General features: G+C 35.9%; 1 non-coding gene across 1 annotated transcript; it reads right to left on the bottom strand.

Moving 5' to 3' along the window:
- Positions 1-17280: 17280 nt before the first annotated feature.
- On the bottom strand, positions 17281-17387 carry LOC143384483 (U6 spliceosomal RNA). The gene has a single exon (XR_013089341.1). It is a non-coding gene; the product is annotated as a U6 spliceosomal RNA (small nuclear RNA).
- Between the last annotated feature and the right edge of the window lie 227 nt (positions 17388-17614).

Here is a 17614-nt window from a genome sequence, read left to right as displayed (position 1 = left end):
AATGTTGGGACTTCCACCTACAAAATAGAATAACACTTGATCCTTACTATTCAGAATATTTAACTTAAACTGGATCATAGACCTGAATTTAGAAGTAAAATTTAAAAACTCTTAGAAGAGAGTATAGGAGTAAGTTTTCAGATCATGGGTTAAGCCAACCCATCTTAGATACCACACCAAAAGTATAAATGACAAAAGAAATACCAAGTCAATTGGACTTCATCAAAATTGAGACTTTTGTACCTCAAGGATACCATCAAGAGCATGAAAAGACAATCCACAAAATGAAAGAAAATATTTGCCATTGAAGGATGGCAGAATTTGCTATCTTAAAATGTGTCACTTTGGCATAAGGATTATTTTGAGCTATAAGCAACTGAGAGAAAATTGATATGCCTGAAAAATGGGACCTAAATTTGTATGGAAGTTAATCCCTGACAACCCTAGACTCTTCTCAGCCCAAATACTGCATCCCAGGAATCTACATAACAAACTTCACCGACTAGCCCTTATTTCCCATTAGACTCCTATATTTTGACATTCCCATAACTTGCTGCCCTAGAAACGCAGTCATTTTCCATTGTCTTGTAACTTCTCTGAAAATGTATTGCTTTTTTTGAGTTGGGATGCTGTGTAAGATCAAGTTCTAGCCACTTCTTTTAGTTACTCATCCCCGAGTTTCTCCTTTGCACAAATGAGATAAATTTATTTGTTTGTTCTCTTATTAATATGTCTTTGTTACAAAACTCCAGTCAAGAACTTAAAAGAGTACAAGAAAAAGTATGTTTTTTCTCCCCTATTCTATATATATCTGATAAGGGACTTATATCCAGAATATATTTTTTAAAAAACTCTTACAATTTAAACACAAAAAGAGCAATAACTCAATTTTATAATGGGCAAAGGATTTGTAAATATATATATATATATATATATATATATATATATATATATTTTTTTTTTTTTTTTTTTTTGCAAAGGAACAGTGAGTAAGTTCATGAAAGGATGCACATCATTACTCATCCTTTGAAATGGAAACCCAAATTACAATGAGATATCATTTCACACCCACTAAGAAAGCTATGATTGGCAAGATGATAACAAGTGTTGGCAAAGGTGTGGAGAAAAAGGTGTGATGCACCCACTTTGGAAAACAATTAAAATTATACTCAGAGTTAGCATATGACCTATCAATGCTACTTTCAGGTACTCAAGAAAAATTGAACTATTCATGCACACAAAAGCTTACATATATTTATGGATAGAATCATAGGAACCAAAAGGTGAAAACAACCCAAATGTTCATTAGCTGACTGGTGAATAATGGAATACTATCTAGCAATGAAAAGGAAGGAAGTACTACTCCATTCTATGACATAGATGAACTTTGAAAGTATTATACTTTGAAAGTATTTGCATGTGGTCAAGTGAAAGAAGCCAATCACAAAAGGTCACATGTTGTATTATATGAAATAAATTATATGAAATATAATACAATATATATGACAATATATGAAATGTTTAGAACAGGTACATCTATACAGACAGAAAATAGATGAATAATTTCCTAGAGCTAAGAGATTTGGGAGGATATGGGCAATGGCCATTAACTGATATGAGTTTGTTTGGGGCATGATTAAATAATTCTAAATTTGATTGTGGTGATGGTAACATAAGTTTAAAATACTCTAAAATCCATTGGATCATACTTTTTTATTATTATTATTATTCCTTCCAGTACTGGGATGGAACCTAGGGCTTCAAGCATGCTAGGCAAGTGCTCTACCACTGAGTTACACGCCTAGCCCTGGACTGTACATTTGAATAAGAGAATTCAATAGTATGCAAAAGGGCTGAATGTTTTCTCTAATATGCGGATGCTAATTCACAATAAGGCAGTGGGGGGCACTAGGGAAGAATAGTGTTACCTTAGATTAGGTAAAGGGAAGTAATGGGAGGGGAAGGGAGGGGATGTGGGGACAGGAAAGATAGTAGAATGAAACAGACATTATTACTGATGTTTATATGTGACTACATGACCAATATGGTTCTGCAACATGTACACTCAGAAAAATGAGAAGTTATATCCCATCTATGTATGATATATCAAAGTGCATAAATGCATTCTATTGATTCCACTGTCATGTATAATTAAAACAAATAAAAAATTATATATATATATATATATATATATATATATATATATATATCAGTAAGATTGTTATAAACACACACAAAAAAAATTAAACCACTCAGTTATCTGAGGAACCCAGGCTGTCTAGATATCTGCATAGGCTGACAAGGAGCAGACGCCTTGAAACAAAAGCCATCCTGGTTCCCAGCAGGCTGTGATTTTCTCTCCTGTCTGGCCACTCCACATTTGCATACACCCTCAGCCTTCCATCCTCAGGCTGTGGGGGCTCAATTATGTTCAAAGCTCACTCTTCATTCCTTGCCAGTCACCATTCACTTATAAAAATGAAAAGAAAGCCTACCTGTATACCTGGATGTTTATAATATACAGGCATATTATAATATTCTTTAAAAGCTGGGTTCTTATCTTGACCATGTCTAAGGGCAGAGCATGCAGGGCCTTTTAGAAGGTCCACCACAGCACATGGGGGAGACACTGGACACTCCACGACTCTTGCTTATTTCCCATCTATGCTCAGACAACCTGAAGGACCCCTTGATGTTCTCATGTGCAAAAAACTGAGCATCACAGAGTGTGGTGTAGGCAATTGACTAGTTCCTCTGGACCACCATACAATTCACCCATGTACATGGCTAAAGATTGGGGATTTTTATACTCCATGTATGTGTAATATATCAAAATACACTCTATTGATCTGGGGTTGTGGCTCAGTGGTAGAACGCTCACCTAGCACGTGCAAGACCCTGGGTTCAATCCTCAGCACCACATAAAAATAAAAAAATAAAAATAAAGGTATTATGTTCAACTACAACTAAAAAATAAATATTTTTTAAAAAATACAGTCTATTGTCATGCATATTTAAGATAATAATAAGAATAAGAATAAGAATAAGAATTAGATTGGGGATTTTTATTTCAATGTTCTTTAAACTTAAATCCTAAATCCACCTCAATAGTCTATCTCTAACTTTCATACTATTTGTTTTCTTCCTTATGAATAACCCAGGAGAGAGTTAAGACTGTCTTTTTAAAAGCCTCAAATTATAAAGCAGTATTATGATCATTAAAATATTAGCTGACATTTTCTAAAAGTTTACTAAGTGCCAGGCATGGTGTGAAGAATGTGACAGTCACTTCAACCTCACCACACGTTTATGTAATGTGACTCATCGTCATTCCCATTTGCTAGGAAATTGAGGCTTGGGCAGATCTGAGGCAGAGACAGCTCTGAGAAGAACAGGATTTCAATTTGGGAAGTCTTAACTGCTATGTGTATTAGAATGTTAGAATTGGTTGTGCCATTTGTGGTTTTAAAACTAAACGGAAGGAAAGTATCTGATCCCATGGAAAGTTGGATTCCCCCAAGCCCAGGGGAGTGGAAGGGTCCAATGAAGTTCCCATACCCCACTCCCACCTGAACCCTGGCTAGTTGACAAGAGTTTTGATGGAGTGAGTATTTGGGTCCCTTGGGACTGAGTACCAAGCTTCCTATTGTTAAAAGATGGTATGGAGTCCCCAGAGCCAAGTCTGGCATGGAACAAAAAGAAGAGGAGACTCCAAAACTACACCCACCTCAATGAACTCAGGTTTGGGAGAAACAGAATGATCACCACGAATGGACACTATGAAGACCATTTTCCAGCCCTGGAGAGACAGGTTCCCCCAAATAACTCTAATGAGACTTGGTTCCAAGGAAACTGGTGAGGTCTGAGTTAGAGGTAGTTTAATTTGGCAAACTAAAGAAATGAGGGGCTGGGAATGTGGCTCAGTGGTAGAGTGCTTGCCTCACATGTGCTATGGCCCCAGGTTCAATCCCCGAAATAAATGTGAGTCTCCTTGTAACTAAGAACCACTGAACAAATCCAATACTAGAGTTGAAGGTGGAGGAAAGGGATGGTAAAAAGACCTTATACTGGGGTGACGGATCAAAAACTAGAAAGTTTACGTTTCTTGTTTGAAGGAGTAGAAGTTAGTGATCAGAGGAACTGGTTTTGAAGGATTAAGGGGGAAAGCAATATAAAGAATCGAATTCAATCTTCATGATCATAGTAAGAAATTACTTTAACACAGTTCTAAGAACTCAGACCAAATCTGCTTTTTATTTCTGTGATGAACAATACTGGGACCAAAACCAAATATAGCTTATCTGCTTACTCCAAAGTAGACCCACGCCTGGAAGATAAGGCTGGGGACTATCTAAACAGACAAGTATCAACATTTGCTTCAAGATTTCACCTTTTGACCACTGATCCAAATATTGTGCCATTAAACTCAGCCTGGTTTCCATCAGTTTCTGCCTTGCAAAACTTGCTTTAAAATCACCTTCAACTCTGTAAGGATCTTTTCCCCTTAAGACATTACTAAAAGCCTGAAGGTGGTCTCCCCGCTGCAGTAAATTTTAAAAACCTAGCTTTGCTTCATCAACAGGTTTTTCTGGAGATCTTTGAGAGCTGTTGGCAGTCAGCAATACAAAGCGGATCAATTAATAACTTGTAGAAAATGAATATCATGTAGAGATAATGAGGCAATATTGAAGTAAATACCTGAAAATGAAAATGATTTTTTTTTTAAAAAATGGCCTCCCTCTGGTGAACACAGGGGACAGAGAGAACACACAGAAAACTAGACTTCATGATGTTTTTCCTGGATGAAGAGTTCTTTGTTTCATTTTTATTAGTTCATTTTTGTTCTACATAATGTTGGAATTCATCTTGACATAATTATGAAAGCATGGAATAAAATTTGCTCCAATTCAGTCCTCAGCAATACCCTTTCCCTCTCCTCCTCCTTCCCTCTGTTCCCTTTTTCCTACTGATCTTTCTTCTATTTATTTATACTTCTATTTAATATTAGTGTTATTATGTATGTACACAAAAGTGAAATTCACTGTAGTGCATTCATATATATACCAGGGAAACTTTGGTCAGGTGCATTCCATTGTTTTTCCCTCTTTTCTGGACCAATAGTTTTTAAAAATTTGCATGAGTATTCATCTGATAAAAATATCAAACTGTTTAAATATTATTAGCAGTAATGCAGTGACTCTTAAGCCATTCTCACAAGAGAGCTAACACTCAACTTTTTGTATTTAGTCTAAAATAATACTGAGTTAACAAAGCATTAGAAGTTACATCCTTTCCTGTCACATGGACATAAAAGCCACAGCATAACAGGAATATTTTGCAGGCACTAAGATGAGGCTGAAAAAATGGAAACTATTTCCAGGGTCCACCCTTCATCTGTTTCCATAGGATTTCCTGGATAATGATTAAAACTATAAATTGATCTGCATAAGTTTGGGACTGGGTCTCCCTCCACCCTCCAACCACCCCTGCCGGCTCCGACACACATTCCCAGACAACTCCTACTTTTAACTTTCAACAACAACAACAACAAAATCACAAGGAAGAAGTCATTTTTCTTGCAGGGGAGACCTTGTTCCTGAGCCTCAATTATTTTTTTACTCTTAAACCTTAGAGAGAAAATTACCTTCTCAGATTGGAAATTACCTTTTCAGATTGGAAACCACCATTTCTGCCCAGCTTCAGCTTGAGTTTACCTGTGAAGCACTTTGCTGTAAAGGCACAGCGTTCAGAGGGAGTATTTGGAAGATTGATGGGAGAATTTAGAGGTAGGTTTGGAAGTTATTTGAGAGGTCTTAGCAGACCAAATGTAGACACATTCTTATTTGAAGAATAAACATGTATTGTGAAAGCTTCCCTTAATGTACACATCTAGGGATGCAGGTACAGTGCAGTGGTAGAACATTTCCTAGAATGCATAAAGTCCTGGATTTGATCCCCAGCACTGAAAAAAAAAAAAAAAAAGAGGTCCTTTGGAAAGTACATATCAAGACACATGCACATACACATAGGTCATGTTCAAAGAGCCTTTTTCTCCACAAAGACCAAAATGCATGTTAAATCCGGGTCCTCTTCCCACAGACCTTAGAACAAAAAGAAAGTATCCACTGAATGAAGCCTGTCACCCCCTACACGTCAGAATCCAACCCCAGAATTGGTCAAGAAAAACTTTTATGATGATGATGTGACTCTAAAACGAAAACAAAACAAAACCCCTCAACCCCTGTTTGGGGTAAGGGTTAGTAGAAATATTAACCAGAGTTCACTCAATAAACATCTGCTGAGCATCTAAAAGCCAGCCACAGTTCCAGGCACTAAGGGTAAGAAATGAATAAGACCAAGTCTATGCCTACAGAAACTTCCAGTCTAGCATTTGGCACATAGAAGGCCATCGTAAATACTTGATAACAAAACGAATAGTTTTGTAAGTCCAAAATAAAATAAAAATCACACTTGAGCAGCAGATGTTTCTAATTCTCTTAAAATACATTTTCAATGTCAATAAAGAGTAACTAAATTAGAAAAAATATACAATGATAGGAATATTGATGATACTACTTTAGGGAGAAAAGACAATGTGAAACTATGTGCACAGTTGTGATGTTAACAAAAAAAATTTTAATCTCCATAGGAGGGGGAAAGATTTTTAATAAAACAGTCTAGGATGATAGTGCGATTTTATTTAGATTTACAAATGATCTGCTTTACATTATCTATTTTTCCATATTTTTCAATTTTTCTGTATAAACTTACATTTTCTCATAGGTAGGAAATTTATTTTTATTATTGATTTTATTATTATTTTGAGGGTACTGGGGATTGAACCCAGGAGTGCTTTACCACTGAGCTACATCCCCAGCCCTTTTTATTTTTTGAGACTGGCCTCAAACTTGTGATCCTCCTGCCTCAGCTTCCCAAGTTGCTGGGATTCTAAGCGTGCACCATTGCACTCAGCCCAGAAATTTGATCTTTAGCTGAGAACAAAATCAGTAGTAATTTTGCATGTAAAAGCCCTTCAGAAAGTGAACTGGACTGACAAGCTAACTAGTTTCTATCAACTTATTCTTGATACTACAAGACACTTTTATTTTTGCTTCTCAAGGCTTCTCTCTGGGTGGTGTGAGAGTTGCCCAACAATAGAAAAGAGACCAGAAGCATCAGCTACAGGAAGAAATCAGAAAAAAACTGCTACAGCTGTGCCAACCAGGAAAGCATCAGGAACTCATTCGAGGCAGCCTGCACCTGGTACTAAAGAGCCCTTAAAATGACACATATCTGGAAAGGTCGTTAAATCAACTCTTGATATTTTCATTCACCAGTTCCCAAAGTCATGAAACTTGTAATATGATGTTTCATATTTAGTATCTATCAAAGGATATGGTCCTTAAAAAATAAATGGTATCATAGAATAGGAACAAACAATGAGAACAGCTAATGATTTTTGCACAATTACATGTTCCTAAACTTGTGCTATACCTTGTACATGTGTTATTTCATTTAATTCTGAGTCCTAGAAAATCGTTACCATTATCACACTTAAGAGGAAATGGAAGAGATGCTAAGGAACTCACAGAGATCATTAAGCTAGGTGAAACAGGTGGTCTCTAACCCAGGTTTGACAGCATCCCGTATCCCTAAGGAGTACGCGTCTGAGTTATTGACTGTTTTTCTTTCCCTGTGCCACCAAGAAATTGAGTGAAATATCTTCAAGCTATGATATGTAATATTTTTTTCCAAATGCTAGGAGGGGAAAAGATGTGAGGTTTAAATTTTAACAGCCTCTATTTAGACATTTACCCATCTTCCCCTCCTTTTTTCAAGAAAATAAAGCTTTAGAGAAGGAAACATTCTAAAATGATTTCTTGAAGCCCAGCATGGTGATGCACACCTGTGATCCCAGAGACTTGGGACGCTGAGGCAGGAGGATCACAACTTGGAGGGCAGCCTCAGAAACTTAGAAAGGTTCCAATAACTTAGTGAGATCTTATCCAAAAATTAAAACAATAAAATAAAATAAAGGGCTGGAGATGTAGCTCAGTGGTTAAGCATCCCTGAGTTTAATCTTCAGAACCAAAAATAAATAAATATATAAATTTTCTTTAAATCTAAAAGAATCAGTCATTACATCTTATATGATCATTTCTATATCACGCTTTGCCTCATACCTTTTTTTTAAAAAAAAATATCCACCATATCATATTTGTTATTTTCCACCAGTCTCAAGAGGTTCGATAAAGAAAACCATGTAGACAGAATAATAATACTTCTGACGAGTGTATTGCTTCAACTTTATATTTAGAATGTGTTAGAGAGAATCAGTAGGCACATACTCTTCTTGGGAACCATACGCGCATATTTAAACCAGCTCAGTACTTCTTTTGTGGAAACATATCAACAGCTTGCAAGTGGGTAGAAAAGGATCTATTTCACTGAAAACCTCAAGTGAAATAATAGTGAAGGAGAGAGGAATTGTACCAGACAAGAACTGTATGTACACACTCAAGGAGCACGGCTCTCTTCTATTATGTGTGATATGGGTAAACTCCAAACCTGGAAGGTTAGGTTTGAATAAGATGTCACCTTCCTATTCAAAGTCATTAGAGCAAAAAGCAGTGCTTCTTAATCCTCAGGTCCTTTTACCAAAAAAAAAAAAAAAAAAAAAAAAATGAGGCTCCAATTTCAAATTTTCTACCTGCCCCAGCTTCCTGGAGATTTATACTTGACATGATTTGAAGTATGTGGCTCGTCACTCATACTTTGAAAAACCACTGCTGTGGATAAGTGTGAATCCAAGCATGGATTCGAGTCAGTTTGAATCATGGCCCTTCTATGAATGAACAAGGCAACTTGTCCATTTCTCCATCCGTGAAATGGGAGGATACCAACTATCTTTTACAGCTGTGACAAATTTTTAAAACAGAATACATTTTTATAAAAGTGTATTCTTAACCTGCTATGCTTATGATGTCCCCAAATTTCATAAAAGCCTTATTAGGTATTCAAACAGTCCTCTCTACATTTCAAAATATTAGAACATCAGGAGAGTCTATTGCCTAATTTGGTCTTAGTTGGTATGATAATTGTAACTGGTCTCCCTGGATCCCTTCATGCAGTGAATAAAATAAATCCCAAAGCACAGAGAACCAATTAATTAGTTATCAAAGTATTGTGCAGATGTTTTCTAATAAGAACATTCTATATCGCTATTTGATTTTTAAAGAATACACATATACTAATTAACTATAGTTTGCATTATAAATCAGGGTGGAAACATGTTTTGATATTAAAATCCAAGTTTCTAGAAGACCTGTGCTTTTGACTCTTTCATGGATCTCTGATGTTCGCACAGTTAAGTGCACAGTCTTCAGGCACACGCTCTGGGAATTCTGACATGGCGAATGTACTCCTGTCCCACAGAGGAGATGGACATACAGAACACCACCAGAGTGACCGCTGGCCCCCTCATGCCCCTCCCAGTCACTACCTGTCCCATCTACCTTATCACCACCCATTAGTTTCATCACTTTCAAATTTCAAGTAAATGAAACGATAAAAGTATATGCTGTTTTCTGTCCAGATTTCCCTCTCATCTTTATGTCTTTATGTCTGAGATTCATCTATACATATTGTTTGTAGCAATAGTTTCTTTTCTGTTCTTCTTCTTCTTTTTTTTTTTAATCAACATAGAGTATTCTATCATATGCCTGGTCACAAGGATCTATTTATAGACATTTGGGTTGTTTCCTCCGTTGGAGGCTATAATACATAAAGTAACTGAATATTTTGTCCATGATTAGTAGCAAATGTGTACTTACAGCAGAATTGCTGGGTAGTAAGTTAGGCAAGTGTCTAGTTTTAGTTAACACTACCATCTAATTTTTTTTTTTTTTAATATCAGCTATTGAACCCAGGGATGAAACCATGAAGCCACATCCCTGTTCCTTTTATGGGGAGTGGGGGTGGTGCTGAGAATTGAATTCAGGGGTACTTGACCACTAAGCCACATACCCAACCCTAGTTTTGTATTTTTATTTAGAAACAGAGTCTCATTGCATTACTTAGTACCTCGCTTTTGCTGAGGTTGGCTTTGAACTCATGATCCTCCTGACTCAGCCTCCTGAGCTGCTGGAATGACAGGCTGCGCCACCACACCTGTCCCTTTTATTTATTTATTTATTTATTTATTTATTTTTTTAGAGAAAGAGTTTCACTAAGTTGCTTAGGGCCTCAGTAAGTTGCTGAGACTGCTCTTGAACTTTTGATCCTCCTGACTCAGCCTCCTGAGCTGCTGTGATGTCAGGCATGTACCCAGCTAACCCCTGAATTTTAATGCAATAATTTTATCAATTTATACTCCCATCAGCAGTATATGGGTTTAGATCTTTTGACATCATCAGATTAGCAATCTTGGTATTCTCTATCTTTTCCATTTTAGCTATGATGGAGCATCTACAGTGATGATGTGTTAAAGTTTTACTTTGCATTTTTCTCATAATCAATGAAGTTAAACTTCTTTCCTTATCTATACTGTGCATTTAAATATCTTTTTTAAATATTCCTCTCAAGTATTTTTGCCCATTTCTCATTTGAACTACCTATCTTTCTTTCATTTTTATTTTTAATAAATGTTTTAGGGGAATATTTTAGACTTACAGGTATGCAGGGCATTCCTGCATACCCCTCATGCACTTCTATTGAATGTTTTATATTATGGCACCTTTGTTAAAATTTAGAAACCTACATTGTTACACATTAGTAACCAAACTTCAGGCTTGATTTGGATTTTTCTCATTTTTCCACTACAATATTCTTCTTCACTTATGTAATTCAAATTAGAATAGTGCATTGCATTTAGTCAATATTCCTTCTTAGTCTCCTCTGGTCAAGAACAACTCAGTTTTTTTCCTTGTTTTTTATGACCTTGACAATTTAAAAAATTATTCGCATTAGCCAGATAGAATATCCCTGATAGAATTTATAGAATGTCCCTATTATGGTTTAGATATGAGATAGACCCTGAAATTTCTTGTTAGAGTAGGAATGTTCAGAGGTGAAGAGATTAGATTATGAGGGCTGTGAACTAATTACTGGATTAATTCATTTGATGGATTAATCCATTTGATGGATTAATGATTCTAATGGACTAACTGGGTGGTAACTGTAGGCTGGAGGAAGTAGGTGATGGGGGTAGCATGCCCATGGGGTTATATTTCTCTGGTGACTTATTTGTGGGTTCTTTCTCTCCCCACCCCTGTCCTTCCTGGTAGCCATGAGCTCAAGAGCTTTCCTCTGCCCCTCTATTCTGTCTCACTTCAGGTCCAGAGCAATGGAGCCCGCTGACCTTGGACTGAAGCTCTGAAACTGTGAGCCTGAAATAAACTTTCTCTCCTCTTACTTGGTCTTGGGTATTTTGGTCACAGCTATGTAAAGCTGACTGACACAGCCCCTCAATTTGAATGGGAGCATGTGATTAGATGGGAATTACAGGTTTAGTAAAGAACACCACACACAGCCTGAGGGCCCTTTTCATCCTATCCCATCAGGGTTACCGAATAGCCATATAAATCATCCTGATGATGTTATGTTCTTGGTTAAGGTGATGTTTAATCAGGCTCCTGCTCCTCTGGAAAGTCATTATGTTTCACTTTCCATACACTATTTCATGGAAGTGAGTCATTAAATCCAGTGAAAACTGGACATCATTACTTTTTGATATATGGTTTTAATGAACTGAAGATATGGACCTCGCATTGGTCATATACATGTACTATTTATCTTCTGTATCATCAAGGAATATACTCCATATGATTTTAATCCTTTGACATTTGTCAACACTTGCCTTATGACCCAGCATATAGTTTATTTTAATAAATGTTCTATGTGTCCATAAAAAAGAATGTGGAATGTTTTGCATTGATTGATACAGTATTATATACCCCCACACATACACACATTTGCTCACTGTATTTCTCAAATATTATATGCTTTACTGAGTTTTTTTTTAACCTTTGTTTTATTTGTTTATTTTTATGTGGTGCTGAGGATCAAACCCAGGGCCTCAAACGTCCTAGGTGAGCGCTCCACCTCTGAGCCACAACCCCAGTCCCACTTTACTGAATTTTTGACAAGAAAGATATGTTAAAAATCTCTCACTATGGAGCTGGGGTTGTAGTTCAGTGGCACAGTGCTTCATGTGTGAGGCCTTAGACTCCATCCCTAAAGGTAAAATAAAATGAAATTTTTAAAAAAACCTCTCACTATAAAGATTATGGATTTGTTTATTTCTCTTCTTATTTGTATCTGGACTTGGCTTTATTTTATTTTATGTATTAAAAATTTTTGTTGTTGTTGTTGGACCTTTATTTTATTCATTTATTTTTATGGGGTACCGAGGATTGAACCTAGTGTCTCACAGATGCTAAGCAATCACTCTACCACTGAGCCACAATCCCGGCCCCTTATTTTATATTTAGGATATTTTATTTTTTAACCTGTTCAGGGTTTATAGAGCTTCATGACTCTTCAGTCTGATATCCTTGATCAGGTCCAAAAATTATTTTGCCAGTATATTTTCAAATTTCTCCTGTTTTATTTCCTCTCTCCTCTTCTTCTAGAACTTCAATTAAACATTGATTACCCTTACTACATTTTTTATCAAGTTTTATATGATATTATCTATATTTTCCATTCATTTTTCTTCTCTGAACTTCAAATATAATATTTGCTACTTACCAACTTCCAGTTTCTCAAATCTCTATTTTCAGCTCCCTAATTCTATTCTGTTGTCTCATCTGCAGTTATATTTTGACTTCTTGTTTTTTTCTCCTATAGAATTTCCATTTAATGGTGTTTTTATACATTCTAATGTTTTGATGACATTCTTTTGTTTTTAATCTACTTTCTTTAACCTACTGATTATATTTAAGATTATATTTCTGTTAACCCCCAAATCTATACCAGCTATTTCGTTTTGTTTTGTTTTGTTTTGTTTTGTTTTCCTGTTAGCTTTTGTCACTTGGTCCTATTTCCTGGCACACACAGTCTTTTCGATTGAGCACTGACATTATGCATGAGAGGTGGCAGAGATTCTGGATGATCTTATATTTCTTCAGAGAAGATGTTACTCTCCTCTGCCTGAAAAACAGGAAACCCTGGTAGAATCAGGAATTAAAATAATGGAAGTCTTTTATGGGGAGGGAACTGTGATTGAACTCAGGGTTACTCAACCACTGAGCCACATCCCCACCCTTTTTTTTTTTTTTTTGTATTTTACTTAGAGTCAGAGTCTCCCTAAGTTGCCTAGTGCCTCGCTATTTTGAGGCTGGCTAAGGATCCTCCTGCCTTAGCCTCCCGAGCCTCTGAGATTACAGGCATGCACCACTGCACCCAGCAATGGAAGCCTATTGTTAAGACTTTGTGAAAGCTGATCTATTACTGATTTATCCCTACCATCAGCTACAACACTTCAGAAGTGTCAACTAAAAGCCGGGAAATTTTACTTTTGGCAGGTTCTAAATTATATTCTTGCTTGTTTGTTTTTTCCCCAGACTGCCAAAAGCTCTGATAAGCTTTTTAGCCTCTTAACATTTTTTTATTTTTTTTCTGGATTTCTTAGCCTTTTACTCCATTCATGCATGGTTCAGGAATTAGCTAATGCCTTGAAGAGAAATTTTGTAAGGAATTTTAAGAGCACTCCTCTTCAGGATCTTGACTCCCTGTAAGTTCTGTCTCCTTCACTAGCCCTGAAGTTCAAATTTGATCTCTTCATCCTAGTGATATTGCTGCAAGTTCTAGATCTCTGCTTCCTGTTTAATCTTTGCCTGACTAATTACTCCATTTTTCAGAATAAAAATTTCACTTGACTAAACAATATGCAGAAGAAAAAGATTTAATTTATAGTACATATGCATATCTTAATATTAATATTTCTTCTGTTTACTTGCATATCTGACATACTATTTGTTGGAAACCAAAGAAACTTCTATTTAAAAATAAATCAAGATTTGCTCATCTTTAAATCAATTCCAATGTCTACAAACTTATCATGTCATGCATGCAAATGTAAATATACATTTGAGTACAAAAAGCCATTCACAAAAGTCAAATATTCTTCTACATATATAATTTTCATAATATCTTAGGGCTAGAAGAAACTTTAAGGATGATTAGAGATTATATATGGAGATAGATGGATAAATAGCTATCTTCTCTCAATAAAGACACAGAGGTCCCAAAAGTTATCTTAAGGTAACCTAAAAGATATATCCAACATCATAGGTATATCCCAAATTCTCCAGACTCCAACTACAATACAATTTCTCCTTTACATACTCCCCAATACATAGTTTTCCTATAGCAAACTCCTGTTCCTACAGCAACAAATACCTCCTGCTTCTATACCCTAGTACATAAGAATTAAAGGATTTGGAAACTCTTTCATACTAAGATCTAAAGGGCAAGATATTTCCTTCTTCTGAATTTCATGTAATAGCCATTTAGATTTTTATTCACTGAGCATTTGTTAGGCTACCTATTAGGTAGCCTCCAAGGATTTGGAGATGCAGATGGTTCATTAGAATTCTTTGTTTATTACAACTGGAAGAATTTACCGAGTACATGATTTATTAGGTAGCTGCAGCAGACACATCTGGTGCCCCGAGTCATATCCACCTAGCCTTACATTTGATTTTGACCAGATTGGAGTAGTAATTCACGATAGTCTTAGATTTGCTTCAAATGATAAGAACTCACCTCTAGTCCCTACTGAATATCTTTACTTTCTGCCCCATGCCTGTCTTGGGAACTTGAAAGAATTCTCTTAACCCATACATATATGGAGAGAAAGAACAGAGTCCAATCTTGACCAATGGACAAGAGCTCATGGATATGCATTCCTGCCTCCCAGCCATTGTGCTGAAGACTGGGAGAGGGGGCAGTCTATGTGCTACTTAGTAAGTTCCAACAGAATTGAGTCTTATTGCCCACAGCAAGTTAAAGTGTCAGACTTATGTTTCTCCTTTGTTCCTCTTCAATCTCATTATTCCTGTTCTCTTATGACTACTTCCAAGACCAACTTTTGGAGGAACCCAAACTAAATTCTCCCACTTATAAAATATCCCTATTCCAAAGCCCTCTCTTCTTCAGTTTCACATGGGCCATTCCTCAGCTCCTGTTTCTGTGGCATGTCTTCCTAGACAGGAAAGGATAACTATAACAAATGTGTTCTATTATAGTGCCATCTAGTGGCAAGGATGAATCAAAGCTCATGGCACCTAAGTGGCCATGGTGTAAATATTAAACTTGAACACGGGCAAATTCACATTACATGAGATGGATAGATGTATTCAACAGCAGGCAATCCTACTACAATTCCACTGAAGGTCAAAAAGATAAATGTTTGTGACAGGATATTAAAAGGCTGGGATAATTTTATGATGTGTAGGTAACACAAGCTAAGACAATGATAAAGATAATCAAATCTCACGCATGAAAAGGCAAAAGCTAATCGCCGACAAGGTCAGGTGGAGCTTTACCTCTGTTTTGATTTAGCTGAGCATGAAGCCATATTAAACACACAAAGTTGTTTCTCACAGTACAGAAATCAGCCCCAATAGCCACTACTAAAGAGATCTTCAGATAGGAAAAGAGTCCAACCATGACTAGCAACTACTATTTAATGAGTATATACTATGTTCCCAGGCTCAGTGCTAAGCATTTTATTCATATGGATTCATTTAATTTTCACTACAAACCTATGAGTGGTTATCACTGATATCCTTACTTTTTCAGATAAAAGCAAGACTTAAAAAAAAAAAATTGAAGTTCCCAAGGTCACATACTCAATACAAAGAAATGTGTTCTAAGTCAAGTCTATTTGGTTACAAAGTTGGTATTTTTTAACCAAATACATTATTCATACAGCATCAGAAATCATAACTAATTTTATGCCAAGTATACTGTTAGTGATCAATGTTGTCTCTAATAGAACCTCTCCATTTTGCAGATGGAGTTCTGAAATAGGGCTGGTTATTCTTTGCCTTGGGTTATCTAGAAAGCAGTAGCTTGCATGAATTAAGTCTTTCTGCTCACTGGACTCCAGTCAAAACATATATTCTTTCTTTTGACTGACTTCTGCCAGCAATTAATTTATATCCTCAAGCAAATGATCTGATTGCCTTATCTTAGATTGTGTAACAGAAAATGCTATTATTAGATAAGATATTCTACAAAACTATGAAAAATCTCTATTCCAGAGAATTTAACTTGATTCCATCTTCTGACAGTGAGTCTCACAGGTTAGTTAAGTTTTGGGTGAATCAGAACTTGATGGTCAGCATATATCATCCTGGCTGTTCATTCTAACACAAGAATCAAGGACAAGATGTATTGACTACCACTGCTCATATGAGCATATCTGCAGCTAGAGACATGTCTTTCCCCTTAAGAAAGAAGAAAAAAGCTTTTGGATTCTGTAGAGCAAACTTTAGCAAAAACCTTAGATAGAATATTTAATTTAATCTTTCTGAGACTTTTCTTTGCATCTTTGAGTAAGAACAATGAAACCAAGTTCAGAATGGTAGGGAGGATTCATCTACATAAATAATCAAGGATGACACATGATACATAGTAAAACAATTTGCTTTTATTTCCTTCTTTTATTTAGTAAATAATTTTGAATTTGCTTATGAAAATGATCTCAAAAATGTTACCTCTTCCTCCTTCCTCTGATCTAGTGAAGAAAAATCTTTATAGCAAGTTGAATGCTGTAAAGGACTTTTAAAATGAATACCTTTGAAATATTTGGGTTTGCCAATGGAGATCAATTTAGCAACATCTAACAACTTACAAATTCAAATACTATTTCATCTAGCAGTCCCATCTATGGGAATTTAACCTACAGATTAAATAATATATGTACAAAGCTATTCATCACAGCATTAATTTGAAAAGGAAAGGAATTTTAAAATCTAAATGTCCATCAATAGAGGATTGGCTATATAAATTATGATGCACAGTAATCCATACAAGGGAAAATATACAACTAGACAAAATTCCAGGAAAAAAATATGTATACTTTTTCTTTAGATGTAGATAAATGCAATACCTTTATTTATTTTATGTAGTGCTGAGGATCTAACCCAGTGCCTCACATGTGTGAGGCAAGCACTCCACCACTGAGCACAACCCCAGCCCCCAGAATATATATATATATATATATATATATATATATATATATATATACACATAGTATATGTTTTTTTCTTAAATATGGAGTACTTCATGAATTTGTGTGTCATCCTTGCATAGGGACCATGCTAATCTTCTCTGTATTGTTCCAATTTTAGTATATGTGCTACGGAAGCAAGCACCCAGAATATATTTTTAATGGAGAAAAGTAGGATATAGAACATTATAGCCAGATATAGTAGCACACGCCTATAATCCCAGTGATTCCGGAGGCTGAGGCAAGAGGATCACAAGTTCAAAGCCAGCTTCAGCAACTCAGCAAGGCCCTAAGCAACTCAGTGAGACCCTGTCTTTAAATAAAATTAAAAAAAAAATGAGAGGGATGTGATCAATGGTAAAAACACTCCTG

The sequence above is a fragment of the Callospermophilus lateralis genome, chromosome 1, assembly GCF_048772815.1.
Source record: "Callospermophilus lateralis isolate mCalLat2 chromosome 1, mCalLat2.hap1, whole genome shotgun sequence".
Taxonomy (NCBI): domain Eukaryota; kingdom Metazoa; phylum Chordata; class Mammalia; order Rodentia; family Sciuridae; genus Callospermophilus; species Callospermophilus lateralis.
This window is presented reverse-complemented; position numbering and strand designations above follow the sequence as displayed.